The sequence below is a fragment of the Peromyscus californicus genome, unplaced genomic scaffold (genome assembly GCF_007827085.1).
Source record: "Peromyscus californicus insignis strain IS unplaced genomic scaffold, ASM782708v3 Scaffold_10__1_contigs__length_136768540, whole genome shotgun sequence".
In the NCBI taxonomy this organism is placed as follows: Eukaryota; Metazoa; Chordata; class Mammalia; order Rodentia; family Cricetidae; genus Peromyscus; species Peromyscus californicus.
Window position 1 is genome coordinate 50,461,281 of NW_026294391.1, and position 19,596 is coordinate 50,480,876.

Consider the following 19,596-nt stretch of genomic DNA (forward strand, 5'->3'; position numbering starts at 1 on the left):
ACTCTCACATACTTTAGACAACATGCTGGCACCTTGGCCCTGTTGCAGAGCTTAGGAGAAGAATCTGCCAGATGGCGTCTTCAGGGGCCTCTTTGGTTTCTGTAGTGGGAGTTCTGCCAGATTCTGGATTTATCATTCCACTGAGATAGCACACACCCTGGGAACAGCCCAGGAGCAACCATGCCTGTTTTTAGGAAGGATGAATGAATGAATATTAAATAGTAACCCCCTCTCCCACAAAACTCCATTGTTTCAGGTTTGTCTTCTCACATACATATGTCCAGGAGCTCTGTTGTCTACAGTGATGTGATTTCCCCTAGCAACCTGAAATAGACTCACGGTTCTCAACATCTCCCCAGTTTCCACATCTAGCTCCAAGATAAAGATCTGTTTGGATCCAATCTGGTCTCCTAATTCCATAGGAATGTTGTAACCTAAGGTCCACACAGCAAGTTTATCCATCTTTATCTATATCAAGGAAAGGGAGCCAAAAAGATGAGAATGTTTTAATGTTTTTTTAAACACAGGAGCATGCATATTTGGGGGGGGGTGAGGCTCAGCTAGAGCCTTTATTTTTGCAGCTTGCTATCCATGATCCAATCCTAAATTGTTAATTTGCAGAGGTGGGGTGTCAAAAAACCTAATCTATGAAGGCCTGGGCCCTTTGTGGTCCTGCCTGGCCAAACACCTAGTAGTTTTCCATTCCCTTTCAAGCAGAGAGACTCCCCTGACTTCCAGCCCTAGCCTCAACGTATTTTGCATCAATCAGAGAGACAAGGCTCTACTTTCCACTTGGCCTTCCCACTCTCGAATTGCTGGTCTACTGGGTAATCCCAGTGACTCCCACTGGATTAATGGCCTGGCTGAACCCAGCAGCTCTTCATCACCCCACAGGGAGTGACAGGCTGCTCAGTTTCTCTCTCACAAGCTGTCTCAGTGCTATCAACACCAGGCAGCTGATGTTCTCAAAAGGAGCATGGGACTTCCCTGAGTAGTTGGCACAGAAGTTGAAATCCACTCCCTGCTCCCCACCCTCACACAGGCACACCCAGCTCCTCTCACAGCAGTCCTATAGAAAGCGAGAGAGGACCTGCCAATACAGCTAAAAACAACAAGAAATCATGTTTCACCCACTAGACTGGAAAAATAGGACATCCCAGGCCAGCTTACAGCTCTCAGGCACTTTCACTACTGCAGAAAGTATCTATCGGCATGGCCATTGGGGCGAGCAGCTTGATGGTGTATGTAAGACTTGGAAATGTACATATTAGATGATTGAAAGTGTCTGCCCTAGAAAAACACTCTGACACAGATAGGTGAGATGTTCAACTGAAGCACTGGGGAGAATGAGGAGAACTAGAAACACCCCTAAAAAGTCACTAGTAGGAAAACAGCAAAATGTATGGTTCTCACATGATAGTTAAGATAGAAGTGTGTTTCAAGTACCTGGGAGGTGTGTGTGTGTAACCTAATCTCCAAATGGACATCTCATGATTATGTTCTGATCAAAACTAGATGAGATAGTTAAGTGGAAAAAAGCAATGAGTGAAAAAAGTCAAAGTTATGGCCAGAGGGGGATCATGTTTGCAGAAATAAACACATGCATTTGCTTTGGGTGTGGAAAGATTGACTCCAAATGCATAAGTGCATGCAAGGAGACGGGAAGAAGAGGGCTCCAGATCAGGTTACTGTCAAAGAGGATTCTATTTATAACATACTTATTTCATAAAGAGAACGTGTTTGTGTTATATTCTTACAACTGCAAATTAATCTAAAAATAGTGTGTGCTGCTCTGAAAAGTTTGCTTAACAGTAAAATGCTGATTTGCACGATGTACAACAATGACTTATCTTTTTATTTAGTGTTTTGAGAGAGTAATAGTTCATTGGTCTAATAGTCACTAATATAGCTCAGGATGGTCTCAAATTCACAATCCTCCTGCCTCAGCCTCCCAAGTGCTGACATTTCAGGTGTGTACTCCCATGCTCAGCTAGACCTACCTTTTATGATAGACTCTTTACAGGAACACAGACTGTGAGTGGCCCCAGAAGCTTCTAGAATTACTTCTCTGGAAAGGCTAAGTCTAGCAAGTTAAATAAGCAAGCACAGTGGAAAATCTTTTCTGAAGCTTATGAAATCAAATTCAGGCAGGAAACTCCTGGAGCATTTGAAATTTTTTGTCTAAATAAGTGAGCTGATAGTGGTCCCTGGGCTACCTATTTGCATTAACTGCACAAGAAATAATCCTAAAATGTAATGGGTCGAAACAATGTAATTTTCTCAGTTTCTGTGACTCGAGTATCAGGGTCTCTCACTGCAGGGTTACCATCAGAGTACTGGCAAGGGTTATGGTCTCACCCAAAGGCACCATGGGGGAAAGTTCCAAGTTGACTCATAGAGTTGTTGGCTGAATATTGTTTCTCAGAAGCCGTTGGTTCCCCAAGAGCCTCCGTTTCTCACGGACTGGCCAGCAGAGCCAGCTCTTCTCAGCGTGGACATCTCCATAAAGTAGGTGTCGGCAACAGGGTAGCAGGCCCCACTCAAAACAAGCAAGCAAGAGACAACTCATGAGCAACACAGAAGTCCTCGTGTTTTTGTAATCTAATCTCGGAAGGGACATCTCCTGACTTTTATCATGTTCAGTCCATTAGAGTCAGGTCATTAAGTGTAGTTCACACCCCAGGCCTTACAGGGATCCCTGGAATCCGGTCCAGAAACTTCCTGCCGCAGCCTCATGGGAATGCTGTACTCTTCTTGTGCTGTTAAAATGGAGCCTGTGGTGTGGGGAGAAGGAAACGCGCTAGGAATAGAGGAAATATTAGCCCCCAAAAGCTAATTAATTAATTAATAAAAAAGGGAATTAATTTCTGGCGCTGCTAGAGAGAATACTAGTCAATCCCCCAGGAGGCATCCTCCTTGTGAGCTGATCCCTGCCTCTTCAGAAACAGCACACGCTGGGAATAAAATCATCTGGCACCAAACATTCTAGTCAATGGGAATGCCCAGATCCAGTGCTGATGATTAATTTCCAAAAAGATACACTTCCACTACCATTCTGAGCAATTGGTATGATTTTCTTTTCTAAATAGTCACAGATTTGGACATGGTGACAAATTATATCATAACAACAAACACATTTTCCACATTATGCTGTATTACCCAGAGAGCAGCCATTTTAAAGGAAAAGCCCCCCCCAGGCAGCATCACCACTGACAGATTCAAAAAGCGTTGTACTATTTGTGCCTAACAAAATGCTATGCTTGCCCATGGCTGGATCATTCACAACGCATCAGCTCTCAATTTTTAACCCTTTCTGCCTGTTATAAATTAAAATATCTAAGCGGCTATAAATATTAATCACCGTCTAGAGATCTTTTTCATTTTAAAGTATGTGTCATATTAGTGGTCCAGGAAATCAATTTGGTAGGCTGTGATAAATGTTTTTTTTATCACAATGAAATTATATATATAATAAATACATATATTGGAATTTATCATTACAACCATTGTAAGCACTGTTTAACCATTATGTATAGTTAAATATTATTTGACTATCACCATTATCCATTTTCAGAGCATTCTCATTATCCCGAGCAGAAACTGTAGCTTAAGCAAAAACTTCCTATTACCCCCACCCACCCACTCATCCCCATACTGGCTCCCAGCCCCTGATATCCTTTTTTTAGTTTGGGAGGGAGTTATTGTGAGGTTTTGTTGTGACAGGATTTCATTGTTTGGCCCAAATTGGCCTTTAAGTCACTGCAATTCTCCTGCCTCAGCCTTCCGAGCTCGGGTTATAGGTGTGCCCCACTGCCATGACTTTCACCTGGTGACCTCTAATGCACTCTGTGTCTCTGTCTCATGTAACTAAAATAATGGTATTTGTCCTTCCTCACACCTGGCACGTTTCACTGGACAGGACATTTCAAGGTTAAGTCACGCTGGACAATATATCAGAATTTCATTCTTAACAGTAGTCCAGCATATGAAAGATCCCATCTTTTAATCCATCCATTTGCCCATCATTTGAATTATGTGTCTTCTTCAACTACTGTGAGTAATGCTGCCACCAGTGTTGGTGTACAAATACTTATTTGGGCCCTGGCTTCAATTCTTTGGGGTATCTACCTACTGGTAGAATCAGTGGATCATATGGCAATGCTATGTTTAACCTTTTTAGAGCCATGGGACTGTTTTCCACAGCAGCTGCACCGTTTTACATTCCTACCAGCAATGCCGGGGGTTCCAATTTCTCCATGTCCTTCCAAACACTTGGTATCTCCCATGCTTTGGATGATAGCCATCCTGGCAAATATGAAGTAGGAGCTCACTGTGGTTTCGATTTGCATTTTCTTAATGACTAATGATGTTGAGCATCTTTCCATGTGCCTGTTGGTCATTTCCATATCACCCGTTTTTAAATTGGGTTGTTGGCTTGCTTGCCGTTGAGTTCTCAACTTTCTTTTTTTTTTTTAATTGAAGAACAATTTTTTTCATACAGTATATTCTGATCACAATTTTCCCTCCCTCAACTCCTTCCAGCTCATGGAAGATGGGGAGGATCTAGGAGTTGAGTCCTTTCTGTATTTTGTATGTTAATTCTCATCAGATCTAGGATTTGCAAATATTTTTCTCATTGTGTGAAGTGTCTTTTCTCTCTTTCTCTCTCTCTCTGATAGAGTCGGTCTGACCTCGAACTTTCAGTGTAACAGAATGACCTTGAACTTCTGAACTTCCTGCCTACACATACCCAGTTTCTGTGATGATGAGGATTGAACCCAGGACCTTATGCTTGCTTAAGCCTTCACCCCAACCTTTCAGTCTCTTGATAGTGTCCTTTTCACAAGAGGTTTTAATTTCTATTCAGTCCGGGCACCTATTTCTTCACTTGTTTCCTGTGCTTTTTGTGTCACATTTAGACAAATAGGTGACTTAATGAAACACAATAGAAAAATCCCAGTTGGCCCCACAGGATAAGGATTAATGGAGCTCTTGTTTCGGTTATATGGATATGCGATGTGTGCATCATTGAATGTGTTTTCATGATAACTGCAGTTGTTTGGATAGGTCATAGTCAAAAGGGTCTGATGTTGGCTGAAGCAGAACTATTCCCCACCACACTCTTGAATATTCCCCCTCTCCCTCCATTTAAATGTAAAAGCTTGTGTTGACAGGGCGCTTAGTCCCTTTCAAGGCAGCCTCGTAGCATTCCAATAAAAGTTGCAAACTAATCAGAAGCACCTAACCTATTCCAACAGCCTGGAATAACAGAAAAAATAAATTGTTTGGGTATGCCACCACTAGAAAGTGAAACGTGGTGAACCAGGTGTGCTGAAGCACTGTTAAAGACAAACTACACAACAAGATCAAATCTACGCACCATGTGTGCAAGACAGGAAGAAGGGAGGGCTGGCGAAGTCTGAAAGCAACGCCTGTGAGGAACGTGGTGGAACCGTGGGCAGTCTTCTAGGTGGTTAATTTGAAGACTACATGCCAATTTCTCTGTCTGTCTGTCTGAGCAGTGGACAGCAGAGTTACGCTCTGCCTAAAACTTCCCCAGGAGCAGACAGTCTGCCCCGGCCATCTTCCACTCCAGCCCCATAATCCTCAAAAGAAGTTGCCCTGCACCCAGATGGCACCCCACAGTCACACAAGCAAGAGCACACGGGTGAAAAGGAACGAAGGAAGATCTGAGGACCAAGCTCAATCAACACAAGACATACCAGCCTTGCCCTTGGTGCTGACAGGAGGATAGCTTGGTGTGTTTTCTCCTTTGCAGCCCACTGTGAGGAGCCTGCCCCAGCTCAAGGCTGAGATGATGAGAGAGGGCATCTTCCCCAGCCCGGAAAACAACTAAAGCTGATAGGACGGCACATGCTTCTTGTCACAACCCGTGGAGGCTGAGGCAGGAACACTGTGCGTGTGAGAGGAGCCTACACGACAGGGGAAGCTCCAGGTCAGCTTGGTCTACAGAGGGATACCTGGTCTCAGAAACGACAACAAAATGTAATTAAAGATGAAAAGAAGACGTGAAATCTTTGGCCCCAAATATATTTGAGTGACACATATCTGCTGCTTCCTCTGCTTCACCTCTGTACGTTGCATGCAGGAGGGGAACCGAGGGGCATGCAGTATAACTGGCAGCCTGTGACAAAAGGGGAGACATGAATGCTGAGGTCCACACAAGGTGAGAAGGCAAAGGTTGATGCAAGGTTGCTTAGCTGGGCATGGTGGCTGTTTCAGTAAGGGTTACCGTTGCTGTGCTGAAACACCATGACCAGAGGAAAGTTGGGGAGGAAAGGGTTTATTTGGCTTCCACCTCCCCATCACTGTTCATCATTGAAAGAAGTCAGAACAGGAACCTAGAGGTAGGAGCTGATGCAGAAACCACAGAGGAGTGTTGCATTCTGGTTTACTCAGCTTTCTTTCTTTCGTTTGTTTGTTTGTTTGTTTGTTTGTTTGTTTGTTTTTTCGAGACAGGGTTTCTCTGTGTAGTTTCGGTGCCTGTCCTGGAACTCGTTCTGTAGACCAGGCTGGCCTCAAACTCACAGAAATCTGCCTGCTTTTGCCTCCCGAGTGCTGGGATTGAAGGCATGTGACACCACCACCCAGCCCAGCTTGCTTTCTTATAGAGCTCAGGACAACCAGCCCAGAGTGCTACCACCCCCGGTGGGCCCTAATTAAGAAAATGCCCACTGTTCAGCCTTAAAGAGGCGTGTTTTCAATTGAGATTCCCTCCTCTCAATGACTATAGCTTGTGTCAAGTTGACAAAAAAAAACTAGCCTTCACAGTGGCTCCAAGAAGTCAGAAGGCTGAGGCAGGAGGCTATGGGAGAGTGCATATGCGCACGAGCGCGCACGCACACACACACACACACACACACACACACACACACACACACACACACCAGTGTATTTGCTAGATTGAGGAGTGAGTGTGTATGCTTCACCTTTTCCCTCTCTGAATCTCCACAAAACTTCCTTTTCCCAAGCAAAAGACAAAGAGACTGGGCGTGGTGGTGTGTGCTTTTAATCCCAGCTCTAAGAACCAGGGAGATCTTTGTGAGTTTAAGGCCAGTCTGGTCTACATAGCTAGTTCCAGGACAGCCAGGGCTACATAGTGAGACCTTGTCAAAAACAAACCAAAAAGGATAAAGAGAGAAAAATGTCACATATGGAACAGCTATTGATTGTCTTGTCCCTTCTGTGTAGGACCTGAACGACATTTGGTGCTACAAGCAACTGGCTTTCAGATTAAAGTTTTCACATGAAACCTAAACCAGAAAACATCCGACTATCGGAAAAATGATGCTAAAAAACAGTTGTCCAAACCCAAGCCATGACACATCTTATATTAACCCAGATAGTCCAAGAGTTAAGAGCTCATGAAGTCAGACCGGTGAATTACAACTGTACTTTCCAGACAGAAAACCAAACCTATGTGCATTACACAAGTTTGAAAATTTGAAATTGTAAGTCAGATGTCCTTTAAAACCTAATCCCCAGGCTAGGATAATAGTTCAGTGGGCAAGAGAACTTGTTCTGTAAGCAAGAGGCCCTGAGTTCAAATCTCCAGCACTCAAGTGCAGTGCCAAGCCCAGCTGCGCATGCTTGTAACTCTCCAGGTAGGGAGTGGAGTCCTGGGAGCCAAGCCACCCAGCCCCAGCTTCCAGTTCGGTGAGAAACCAGGTCTCAAGGCAATAAGGCAGATTGTGAAAGAGAAAGATGAGACACCCCACATCCTACTCTGTCCCCCACACACGTGCACAGGAGCACACAGACTCACATGCATGCAACACACACACACACACACACACACACACACACACACACACAGAGACAGAGAGAGACAGAGACAGAGAGACAGAGAGACAGGGAGAGCACCTAATTTCCACCCCACCAATGTCCAATTTCTTAAGAAACTGAACTGTCCCTGGAGACAGAAAACTTATGACCAACAATGTTTGCCCTTGCTCAAGACCCCCCCTAGGATCCTCCATGAGCTCCTGTGGCTCAGCAGCCTCTGTGAAGTTTGTGACAATGTGGGCTTATCAGAAACATAGGACGTGTGTGAGAAACAGCTCGTAAAGTACCAGGTCAAAAGACTTCGTTCTGTGACTAGAGGTGCTACTGAAATAGTGCAGAGAACTTGGCATACATTAAGTGACTATCATGAGAAAGTTTGTCATGGGCCCTTAGGTCAGCAAAAGCAGTTTTTATGGACTGCTTCATACCCTTAGAGAGAATAGTAGCATGGACCACATGCCCGTTTATCAGTGTGTCAGTGAGAAGAACAGAGGACACTCCCTATTTGTGCAGAATGCAACGCTTCTAATGCGCATTATCTACTGGAAGGAAAGCCACAGCTGAGGAGGGCCAGAAGCACCAACCAGGAACTAGTTCGCCACCCCACTCCCCCACTTTCTCAAGGTCGTATAGGACCATACCCATTTGAACACTGCTTTTTCAACTTGGCTGCACATTCAGTCATCTGGGGAGTGTTACAAAAAAATATTAGTGCCTGAGCCTCTCTCCTAGAGAGTCATAGTCTGGTGGCCTGAGATGACTCCTGCACAGAGGGACTTTTAAATGACCCCAGGGGAGTCTAATGTGCAGCTAGAGTGGAGAACCTCTACTGTGAATTGCAGACTTGCAACCCTGCTTTGTAATCAGGATTGTTGATTCATCTTAGAGCTCATTCTGATTTCCACAGCTCTCCCATTGCTTCGGCTAATCTGAGGTTACAGTATTATCTATTTTCTCCAAAAGCAAGACAAAATACTAAAAGCTCAGACATGATTCTGATATAAAGCTAGAGTAAAGAACCAGTTCAAAGTACAAACTGGAGGAAGGCCTGGTAGCTCAAGCTCACGAATCCCAGCAGCTAGGAGGCCAAGAAAGGAGGTGGTGTGCTCCAGGCCAGCCTGGATTACATTTAGTTTTATTTAACTTTATTTTATGTGCACTGATGTTTTGCCATGGGTGTAGAGTCCTCTGGAACTGGAGTTATAGACAGTTATGAGATGCCATGTGGGCACTGGGAATTGAACCCCGGTCCTCTGGAAGAGCAGCCGGTGTTCTTAACTGCTGAGCCGTCTCTCCAGCCCCCAGCCTGGATTATTAATGAGACCCTGTCTCAAAGCCATAGCTACAAACTGGACTGATGAGATGAGAAGGATTGCAGTGGATTGGGTAAGCACAGTGTGAACCTGTATTCATGTGTCCTGGCTGGGGTTTTGTTTGTTTGTTTGTTTGTTTGTTTGTTGTATTCTTGACACAAACTAGAGTCATCTGGGAAGAGGGAAATTCAATTGACAAAAACGCCTCCATCAGATTGGCCTGGAGGTAAGACTGAGGGTCATTTTCTTTTTTAAATTTTTTATCATTTTATTTTGTGTGTAAGTGTTTTGCTCACATGTATGTATGTGCACAGTGCACATGCCTGATTCCCACAGAGGGCAGAATAGTGATAGGAATTCCAGCCATGCCCCCATGATCACGCATGCCCCAGCGGGACACTTAGTCATTTCCAAGTCATATGTCCTATGTAACCCATGCGCTGCGTGGTCATGTAAATTGTGCGCAGCGTGACCACGTGATCTATGCACACACGTGGAGTAGCCATGTGGGCCTGTGTGTGCATTCGCGGGGTGATCCTTAAAAGGTAGGACCCCATGTCCCCCTGCCCCTCCCCTCACGTGTCCTTTCAGCAGGCCTGAACACAGTTATCCCTTCTCCCTTCTTCAACAAAACTCTTGCTTTTCCTCGCAGGGTAAGAGCACCACTAAAAACCATGAAAGAGAGCATCAGATCCTCTGGAACTGGAGTTACAAATGGTGTTGAGTCACCATGAGGGTGTGGGGAATTGAACCTGAGTCCTCTGGAAGAGCAGTCAGTGCTCTTAACCACTGAACCATCTCTCCAGCCTCTGAGAGTAGTTTTCTTGATTTATGATAGATGTAGGATGGCCCAGCCCACTTGCCACCCCTGGGCAGGTGTGGTCCTGGGTTCTATAAAAGAGCAGGCTGAGCAAGCCACAGGGAGCAAGCCAGTAAGCAGTACTCCTCCGTGGCCTCTGCATCAGCTCCTGCCTCCAGGTTCCTCCCCTGTGTGAGTTCCTGTCCTGACTCCCCTCAGTGATGGAGTGTTTCCTGGAAGTCTAAGCTGAAATAAACCTTTTCCTCCCCAAGTTGCTTTTGGTCATGGTCTTTATCACAGCGATAGGAACCAAACTAAGACACCACCACATCCCCTCCCAAAAGTTCAGTTGGAAGACTACAACCTCTAATTTGCTTCCGTAGAACAGGATGAGTTACGCAATTTTTTGAAAACCCAGACAAACATGAAATGAAGCCGAAAACACTGTTGTTTCCAAGCACTAAGCAGTTCTCTAGGCCCTGGACTTGCTTCAAGTTGTCAAGAAAGGTCACTTGAGCAAGGCATGGTGGTGGCCTGCTCTTGTAAACCCAGCACTCCAGGAGGCAGAGACCAAAGGGTGTGAGTTAACTATAGGCCATCCTGGGTTACATGGTGACACCATTGTGTCACACAACAACAACAAACAGAACAAAGACCCGGGAGATGAAAGATCCTGAGAGTTTGGTCTCCAGGACCTAGGTGGAAGGAAGAACCAATTCCCAAAAGTTGCCCTCCAACCTCCACATGCACAGCGTGGCTGTCATGAGTGCGCACACACACGCGCACACACACACACGCGCAGACACACACGCGCGCGCGCACACTAATACTGATAAATAATGTAACTTTTAAAAACAAAAGCCAAGCTGGGCGGTGGTGGCGCACGCCTTTAATCCCAGCACTCAGGAGGCAGAGGCAGGTGGATCTCTGTGAGCTCAAGGCCAGCCTGGTCTACAGAGGAAGTTCCAGGACAGCCAGGGCTACACAGAGAAACCCTGTCTCGAAAAACAAAAAAATCCTGCAAACATGTAAATTAGGTGAGCATGTCTTCCCCAGCACATATACAGGGCAGAAAGTGTGGAATGTCTACTACTTCCTGGCTCTAAAGTTTATGGCAAGAGCTCAAGGTGAATTCAGTCAAGTTCAGCAGGAACTCCAGGATATGAAAATAAACAAGTATTTAAGCTCACTCCAAAGGGAGCAAGTTGAGGATTCAACTGAAGAAGTGGTTTCTGGGTGCCATTATGGAATTGTATTTAGAGAGACTTTTGAATACTTCCTTGAAAAATGTGAGGGAAATCGTAGTATGAACATTCACCTTCTTCGTTCTCAGTTTCTATAGGAAAAAGCTCCTTCTTGACCCTGGGTTTCCTCTACTGGAGAGAATACGCAGGACAATCTACCGGAAAAAGACACTTGTTTTTTTAAAGCTCTGTATATTCCAATAGGAAGAAAACGGACAAAGGGTTGGGGGGTGGGGAGCGAGCCGCACAGATGGGATTTCTGAGGGAGCGCTGGAAGGCGATAGGGGGAGAAACTTTTCAGAGATGCATCATCAGTGGTGTGACAGGTTTTAGCGGGGTGGCAGTGGAGGGAGGGGGCATTTGAGAAGTTAGGTGGGAATTAAAAATGTATTTCTTGCCGGGTGGTGGTGGCGGCGGCGGCGGCGGCGGCGGCGGTGGTGGCGCACGCCTTTAATCCCAGCACTCGGGAGGCAGAGGCAGGACGATCTCTGTGAGCTCGAGGCCAGCCTGGTCTACAGAGAGAGATCCAGGAAAGGCGCAAAGCTACACAGAGAAACCCTGTCTCGAAAAACCTAAATAAATAAATAAATAAATAAATAAATAAATAAATAAATAAATAAATAAATAAATAAATAAAAATGTATTTCCTCTTTGGTTCTTCTCAAGAGATTAGAATAAAGCTAAAAATGACCTGTTAAGAATTTTAGCTGCTGACCTAGATTTCTTTGGATGCCTTGCAATGAATGAATCACATAAGGCCCTGACTTATATGAATGTTCCAAAGGGTAGATGCAGCAAATAAAAGATGACTTAGAATTAATTATAACTAAGATCTGGAGAAAGATTAGAGAGACTATCTCGTTCATAAAGCAGGAATTAACTGTGGAGGACAAACCGACGAAAGACAGAAAAGAAAGTTTTGAATATCACAAATTCTGGCCAGAGAAGTTTCTTTGAGTCACTTTCTTGGAACATCAAGCAAACAGGAAAGAAAGGAGATTAAGACGGGAGAGAAAAGTTGAGGGAACAAGAACACATTGAACAGCGCCAGGACTGAATTCATGGGACTTCCAGGCGAGCTGAAGAAAATAAAGGGGAGAAAATCATTTTTAAATGAGATGAATTTTGCTCAAGAGATGAAAAAAATATGGACACCAATTTTCATATTTTAGAGTCACTCAGGGGAGCTAGAGAGATGGTTCAGCAGTTAAGAGTGATTGTTACTCTTGCATAAAACCCAGGTTTGCTTCCCAGCATCCATATCTGGTGGCTCCCAACCGTTTATAACTCTAGCTCCAGGAGATCCCCATGGGCACCTCCTATACACACACATACATACATACATACAGAGAGAGAGAGAGAGAGAGAGAGAGAGAGAGAGAGAGAGAGTCTTTTTTTTTTAAAGTCAATCAAACCCAAGGAAGATAAAAATTTTTAAATGTAGGGCCAGTGAGAATGGTTCATTAGGTAAAAGGCATGCTGAGCAAGCCTGATGCCATTAGTTCGAATCACAGAACCCAGGTAAAGATAGCAGAAGAGAACTAAGTCCACAAAGTTGTCCTCTGACCTCTACATGTAGACATGGCATGTGCCTCCACTCTCCCCACCCCCCCCCCACACACACATACATCACCCATGCACACAATAGGAAATGTTAAAAATTAAATATAGCCGGGTGGTGGTGGCACACGCCTTTAATCCTAGCACTCGGGAGGCAGAGGCAGGTAGTTCTCTGAGTTCGAGGCCAGCCTGGTCTATAGAGCAAGATCCAGGACAGGCTCCAAAGCTACACAAAGAAACCCTGTCACACACACACACACACACACACACACACACACACACACACTACTTGGACCTACTAAAGTCAAATATCAGAATGCCAAAAATAAAGAAAAATCAAGTTTCCAAAGAAGAAAAACACATTCCTTCAAAAGAAGAATATGATTATGCCTCGATTTCTCATCAGTATTTCTAAATGTTGTACAAGAACTAGGATAACATAGCTTCAACTATCAAGGGGGAGAACAATGGGAAGACATCTTCAGACATGCAAGGGCTTCCAATTTACCTCCCCAAACCCTTTTCAGGAATTTAAAGGATCTGCTCCAGCATGCGATGGGACACGTACCCTAGAAAGAGAAAGGTGTAACAGGAAAGAAAGAGTAAGGAAGCCAGGAAATAAGACTCCAAGGAGAGCAGCTGCAGAGAGGAACTTGGAAAGAAATCAAGGCACTTGGAACAGGAGAAAGAGGATCCCAGGAGGGGAAACATTTTCGTGACTAAAATCCACCAAATACTGATTCACAATCAAGAGGTAAAAAATCAAAGCAAACAAAAAGTGTAGGGACTGGGGATGAACATTGTACCCATATAAATATAGAACTCATACTATGCGACTGTGGAAACTAGGATTACAGGACGGAACACAAATTTCAAACACCCTGACGAAGTAAAAGAAACAAGAAAAAAAAAAGTCGGAATGTTGATTTTTCTATCTACGGCAAGGGTGGACTGAATTCTTGCATACCAGCCCTCCCACTAAAGCATGACCAGAACAAACAGACAAGAGGGTGTTTAAAGTGTCTTAAAGAGTATCAAGCAAGCTAGCAGTGCAAAGAAGACTTGAAAGCCAAGATGGGCCCCAGATGCACTGTTGCTTTTCTCTCGGAGGCTTTTCCTGGATGTTAAAAGGCAGCTGAGAAGCTGGGAGCCTAGCAGAAGGTGATGACTCATTCACAGGGACTGTGCAGGCTTCCAGTGCTCTCAGAGGGACGGGGAGGCGCTGGGCTCCGAACATTCCCTCCCAAGCTCATCTTGACTTGAATGGCTTTTCGAACCATATTAAGGAGTGGGCTTTTGAGAGGTTGGTTACATCATGAGGACAATGATAGAGACTAGCCCGAGAAAGTCCTGACAGCGCGGGAGTAGGTAGGTTAGTTAGCTCTGTTACTTGGTCTGTCTTTCAGGATTCTCTCCCTCTCCCTCAGTGCCACTCCCTCCCTCTCCCCCTCCTCTCCCTTCTCCCACTCTCTCTCTCTCTCTCTCTCTCTCTCTCTCTCTCTCTCTCTCTCTCTCTCTCTCTCTCTCTCCAACTCTCTTTCACCGTTATACTCTCCACACCAAGTGTGACCCCTCTATCTTGTACTTCCCAGCCACAAGCCAAACAAATTTCTATTGTTTATAAATTATCTAGTCTGTGCTATTCTGTTATAGCTGTGAAAAACAGACTAAGACAGAAAGCAGTACCAAGAACTGGGCCTGTTACTATAGCAAATATTTTATTTTTCATTTTCAAAAATTAAAAACTTGGCCAGGATTGGTGGCCACATGCCTTTAATCCCAGCACTTGGGGAGACAAAAGCAGGTAGATCTCTGTGAGTTTGAAGGCAGCCTGATCTATATAACAAGTTCCAGGCCAGCCTGGGTAACAGTGAGACCCTGTCTCAAAAAAAAAAAGTAAAAAGTAGAACAAGATCAGGATGATGGAAATACTTAAAATGTATGTAGACAGTCAGCATTGCTTTACTGTAAATGATTCAGGATGGGAAGGGGGAAATAGCATATTGTAACATTTCTTTTTAATATTTCCAATGATGGGGTGGGGAGTGCACACCTGAGAGCAGCTCCTGCCGGAGACCAGAGGCTTCAGATGCTCTGGAGCTTATGTTACAGACAGTAGTGAGCTGCCAGACATGGCTGCCGGAAATTGAAGTCTGATCCTCTCAAGAGCAGGAAGTGCTCTTAACCACTGAGTCATCTCTCCAGCCCCCTAATTCACAGCTTTTTCTGATATGACTAAAGGCCAGCCTGGTCTACAGAGCGAGATCCAGGTCAGCCAAGACTGTTACAGAGAAACCCTGTCTCAAAAACCACACACACACACACACACACACACACACACACACACACACACACACACACACACACACACGTACATGAGATATAATCAGTATCTTTTCTCTATTCTCTAGTAGGAGATAGCTCTAAAAATTACCATGAACTTGTGAAAAGAATATGGTCTACACAATGAAAGCAATAATATTTTATGAAAGAATTAAAACAAATCTAAACTAAATGGAGAAACAGATGTGAGGGCAATATGATGAACATGTCAGGCTCAATTTAATAATAAAAATTCCCAATGGGTCTTTTTTTTTTTTTTAAAGATTTATTTATTTATTATGTATACAGCATGTATGACTGCAGGCCAGAAGAGGGCACCAGATCTTATTACAGATGGTTGCGAGCCACCATGTGGTTGCTGGGAATTGAACTCAGGACCTCTGGAAGAGCAGTCAGTGCTCTTAACCTCTGAGCCATCTCTCCAGCCCCCATCCCCCAATGGGTCTTTTAAGGGAACCAGTTAAAATATTTTTGTAAGAATAAATGTCAAGAAAATGATGAAAAAGATGTGAAATTCACCATAAAGTACCATGAGTAAAACACTATGGCATAAGCATAGAAAAAACAATAGGCACAATAGATGTCAGAAAAAAAAATTCAAGGTTGTATATGCACTTATAACATGAGAGTCATTTCAATTCATGGGGAAAGGATGACTTACTTCTTAAACAGCATTGAAATGATCAGCTCTGTGTCAAGAGAAAAGAGACAAGACTTCCCTAACTATTAAAACAAAATAAACAAAAAAATAAATAAATGGAGCTGGAGAGAAGGCTTAGTGGTTAATCAATTATACTGTTTTTGCAATGGACTACAGTTTCCTTCCCAGTACCCATTTTGGGTGACTCACAACTGGCTGTAACTCCAGCCCTAGGGCATCCCATGCCCTCTTCTGGCTTCTGTGGGCATCTTCACTCATGTGCATATACCCACATATAGACACACACATATAACTTTTTAAAAATAACTTTAAGGGCTGGAGAGATATCTCAGTGTTAGGAGCACTGACTGTTCTTCCAGAGGACCCAGGTTCAATTCCCAGCACCCACATGGCAGCTCACACCTGTCTGGAACTCTAAGATCTGGCACCCTCACACAGACATACATGCAGGCAAAACACTAATGCACATAAAATAAAAACATATTTAAAAAATAACTTTAAAGTTAAAAGAATAAAAATATTAAAAGCAAGACATGGTGGTACGTCCTAGAAAGGAGGGTCATGAAGTTCAAGGTCATGTTTGGCTACATATTGTTATGAGAGATGTACTGTGTAAAGATAAGTCACTGTGATTGGTTTAATAAAAAGCTGACCGGCTAGGCAGGATTTCCAAGCACAGAGGAGCCTGGGAAGAAGAAGAGCAGAGTGTTGAGGAGTCACCAACCAGACAGAAGGGAAGCAGCATGAGCAGTACAGAGTAAAGGTAATAAAGCCACAAGGCAAGAAGTAAATGGATAAAAATGGGTTAATTTAAATTGTAGGGGCTTGTTAGTATCAGCTATCAGCTGAACTTTTATAATTAATAAGTCTCTGTGTGGTTATTTGGGAGCTAGCAAGCAAGAAAAATCTGCCTACAACATACAGAATTTTAGGCCAGCCTGGAGTCCATGAGACTCAGCTCAAAAAACTAGAAATAAAGTAAAATCAGAAGAAAATCTAAGGATGTATTTGTAGAACTTACAAGCAGAAAAGAACCTTTTTTTCATTTTTTTTTCCCAGAGCCAAGGACCAAACCCAGGGCCTTGCACTTGCTAGGCAAGTGTTATACCACTGAGCTAAATCCCCAACCCCAAGAACCTTTTAAAGCAGGACAAGAACCCAAAGAAATCATAAATAAAAACAAACATAGTTGAACCCACAAATATTAGATTTATATATATTATTATATAAATAAATAAACTAGACAATAAAAATGAGCAACAAGAGGGGCCAGTGAGGTGGCCCACTGGGTAAAGGCGCTTGCTGCTGAGTTTGATGACCTGAATTTGATCCCTGGGACCCACCTGATGGAAGGAGAGAACCAACTCCTGAAAGCTGTCCTCTGACCCCCACTACCACACACATACTCCAGTGTACATGCACACAAGAACACACACACACACACACACACACACACACACACACACACACACACACACACACGGAAATGTAATAAGTTTTTTTGAGACAGAGTCTCACTAGATAGCCCTGGTTAGCCTGGAATTCACATTGTAAACCAGACTGGCTTTGAACTCACAGTGATCTCACTTGCCTCTGCTTCCCAAGTGTCAGGATTAAAGACCTGAGGAGGTACCATGTCCAGCTTTAAAAAATATTGAATGTACAACAAATATATTAGAAAATTAATAGGCCATTCAAAGGATACTAAAGATTCCAAATAGAAAAATAGGACTCACAGGATTTGAACAGGCAATTTATCAGAGAGACAATGCAAAGGACACTTAGATATGAAAAAGTATTGAACTCCATCTCATCAAAGCAGAGTTTGCTTGCTTAATGTCTGATATTGGCTATAGCACTCTCAGTAAGACAAAAGGGAACAGACTCTCCCATATACAGCCATGGGAGAATGAATTGCTCTAAGCCTGGAAACTTCATCCAACAGATTTCTTTAGCACCTACTCTATATCGGTCTATCCTATATAAACAGCAACAATCAAAACAGGATATATCTCTGCATTCATAATATTTACAATCTAGAGGAAAATAACTCAGCAATACGTAGTAACATTTGAAAACAGGACACTAATCTGGCAGTCCCATCTTGGGGGAAACGCTCAAGTTTGCACAGATCATATACACAAGGATAGTCATTTCAGTGTTCTTATTTGTGAGAGTGTGTGTGTGCTGTGGGATGGTCTGTATGTCAAATGTGTTGCTGATTGGTCAATAAATAAATCACTGATTGGCCCGTGGCCAGGCAGGAAGTATAGGCGGGACAAGGAAAAGAATAGAGCTGGGAAGTGGAAGACTGAGACAGAGAGACACTGCCAGCCGCCATGATGACAAGCCGCATGTGAAGATGCCGGTAAGCCATGAGCCATGTGGCGAGGTATAGATTAATGGAAATGGATTAATTTAAGCTGTAAGAACAGTTAGCAAGAAGCCTGCCATGGCCATACAGTTTGTAACCAATATAAGTCTCTGTGTTTACTTGGTCGGGTTTGAGCGGCTGTGGGACTGGCAGGTGACAAAGATTTGTCCTGACTGTGGGCCAGGCAGGAAAACTTAAGCAACAGTGTGTGTGTGTGTGTGTGTGTGTGTGTGTGTGTGTGTGTGTGTGTGTTCACACCCATGCACATGTAGGCCAGAGGAGGATATGAAGTATCTTTATCACTCACCACCCTATTTTTTCAAGACAGGGTCTTGCACTGAACCTGAAGCATGGTGCTTCATCTAGACTGGCTGGCCAATGAGCTACCAGGATCCTGCCTAACTCTAACTCCCCAGTGCTGGGACTACAGGCACATGTGGCCGCAGTTAGAATTTTTCTTTGGGCCACCAACCAGCTCCCAAATAAAGATATGGAGACTTATTATTAATATGAATGCTCAGCTTTAGCTTAGGCTTGTCCCAGTAGCTCTTTTAACTTAATCTAACCTGTTTCTATTCATTCATGTTTTGCCTCAAGGCTTTTTACCTTTCTTTCTTTCTTTTTTGTTTTTGTTGTTGTTGTTGCTGTTTGTTTTGTTTTTGTTTTTGTTTTTTTCTGAGACAGGGTTTCTCTGTGTAGCTTTGCACCTTTTCCTGGAACTCACTTGGTAGCCCAGGCTGGCCTCGAACTCACAAAGATCCGCCTGGCTCTGCCTCCCAAGTGCTGGGATTAAAGGCGTGCGCCGCCACCGTCCAGCCCTTTCTTCACTCTCTATGTTCTACTTTCCTGCTTCCTCTGTGTCTGTCTGACCCCTGTCGTCTTTTTCTTTCTTTCCCCAGCCTAAAGTCTTCTTCCTACTTACTCTCCCTGCCCACAAGTCCCACCTATACCTCCTCCCTGGCTATTGGCCGTTCAGCTTTTTATTAGATCAATCAGGTGCCTTAGGCAGGCAAGGTAAAACAGCAACACATCTTTACATAGTTAAACAAATATTCTGCAACATAAACAAATGCAACATATCTTTGCAGAATTAAACAAGTATTCTATTCCACAACATGTGGCCATGTCCAGACTTTATGTGAGTATAGGAAGCTGAACTCGGGTCCTCTTGCTTTCACAGCAAATGCTGCTACTTACTAAGTCATCTCCGCAACTTGTTTCAACATTCTTCAAGGGGAAAAAAAGAAAAACTGGAAACAAATGTCTATCAAAAGGGAGCTAGTTGATTAAATTATGGTAGAGTCAATGTATGGAAAGTTATTCAGCTTTAAAGAGAATGAAAGTAAGACTGGCCTACTGCCCCAGAAGAATGGACACAAGGTATTCAGTAATATGTAAAGATGCATAATCTCACTTTTGTCACAAAATTGGAACTAACTGGGTGCAGTGGTACACATCTGTGTTACTTCAAGGTACAGTGGCACAATTTTAATCCC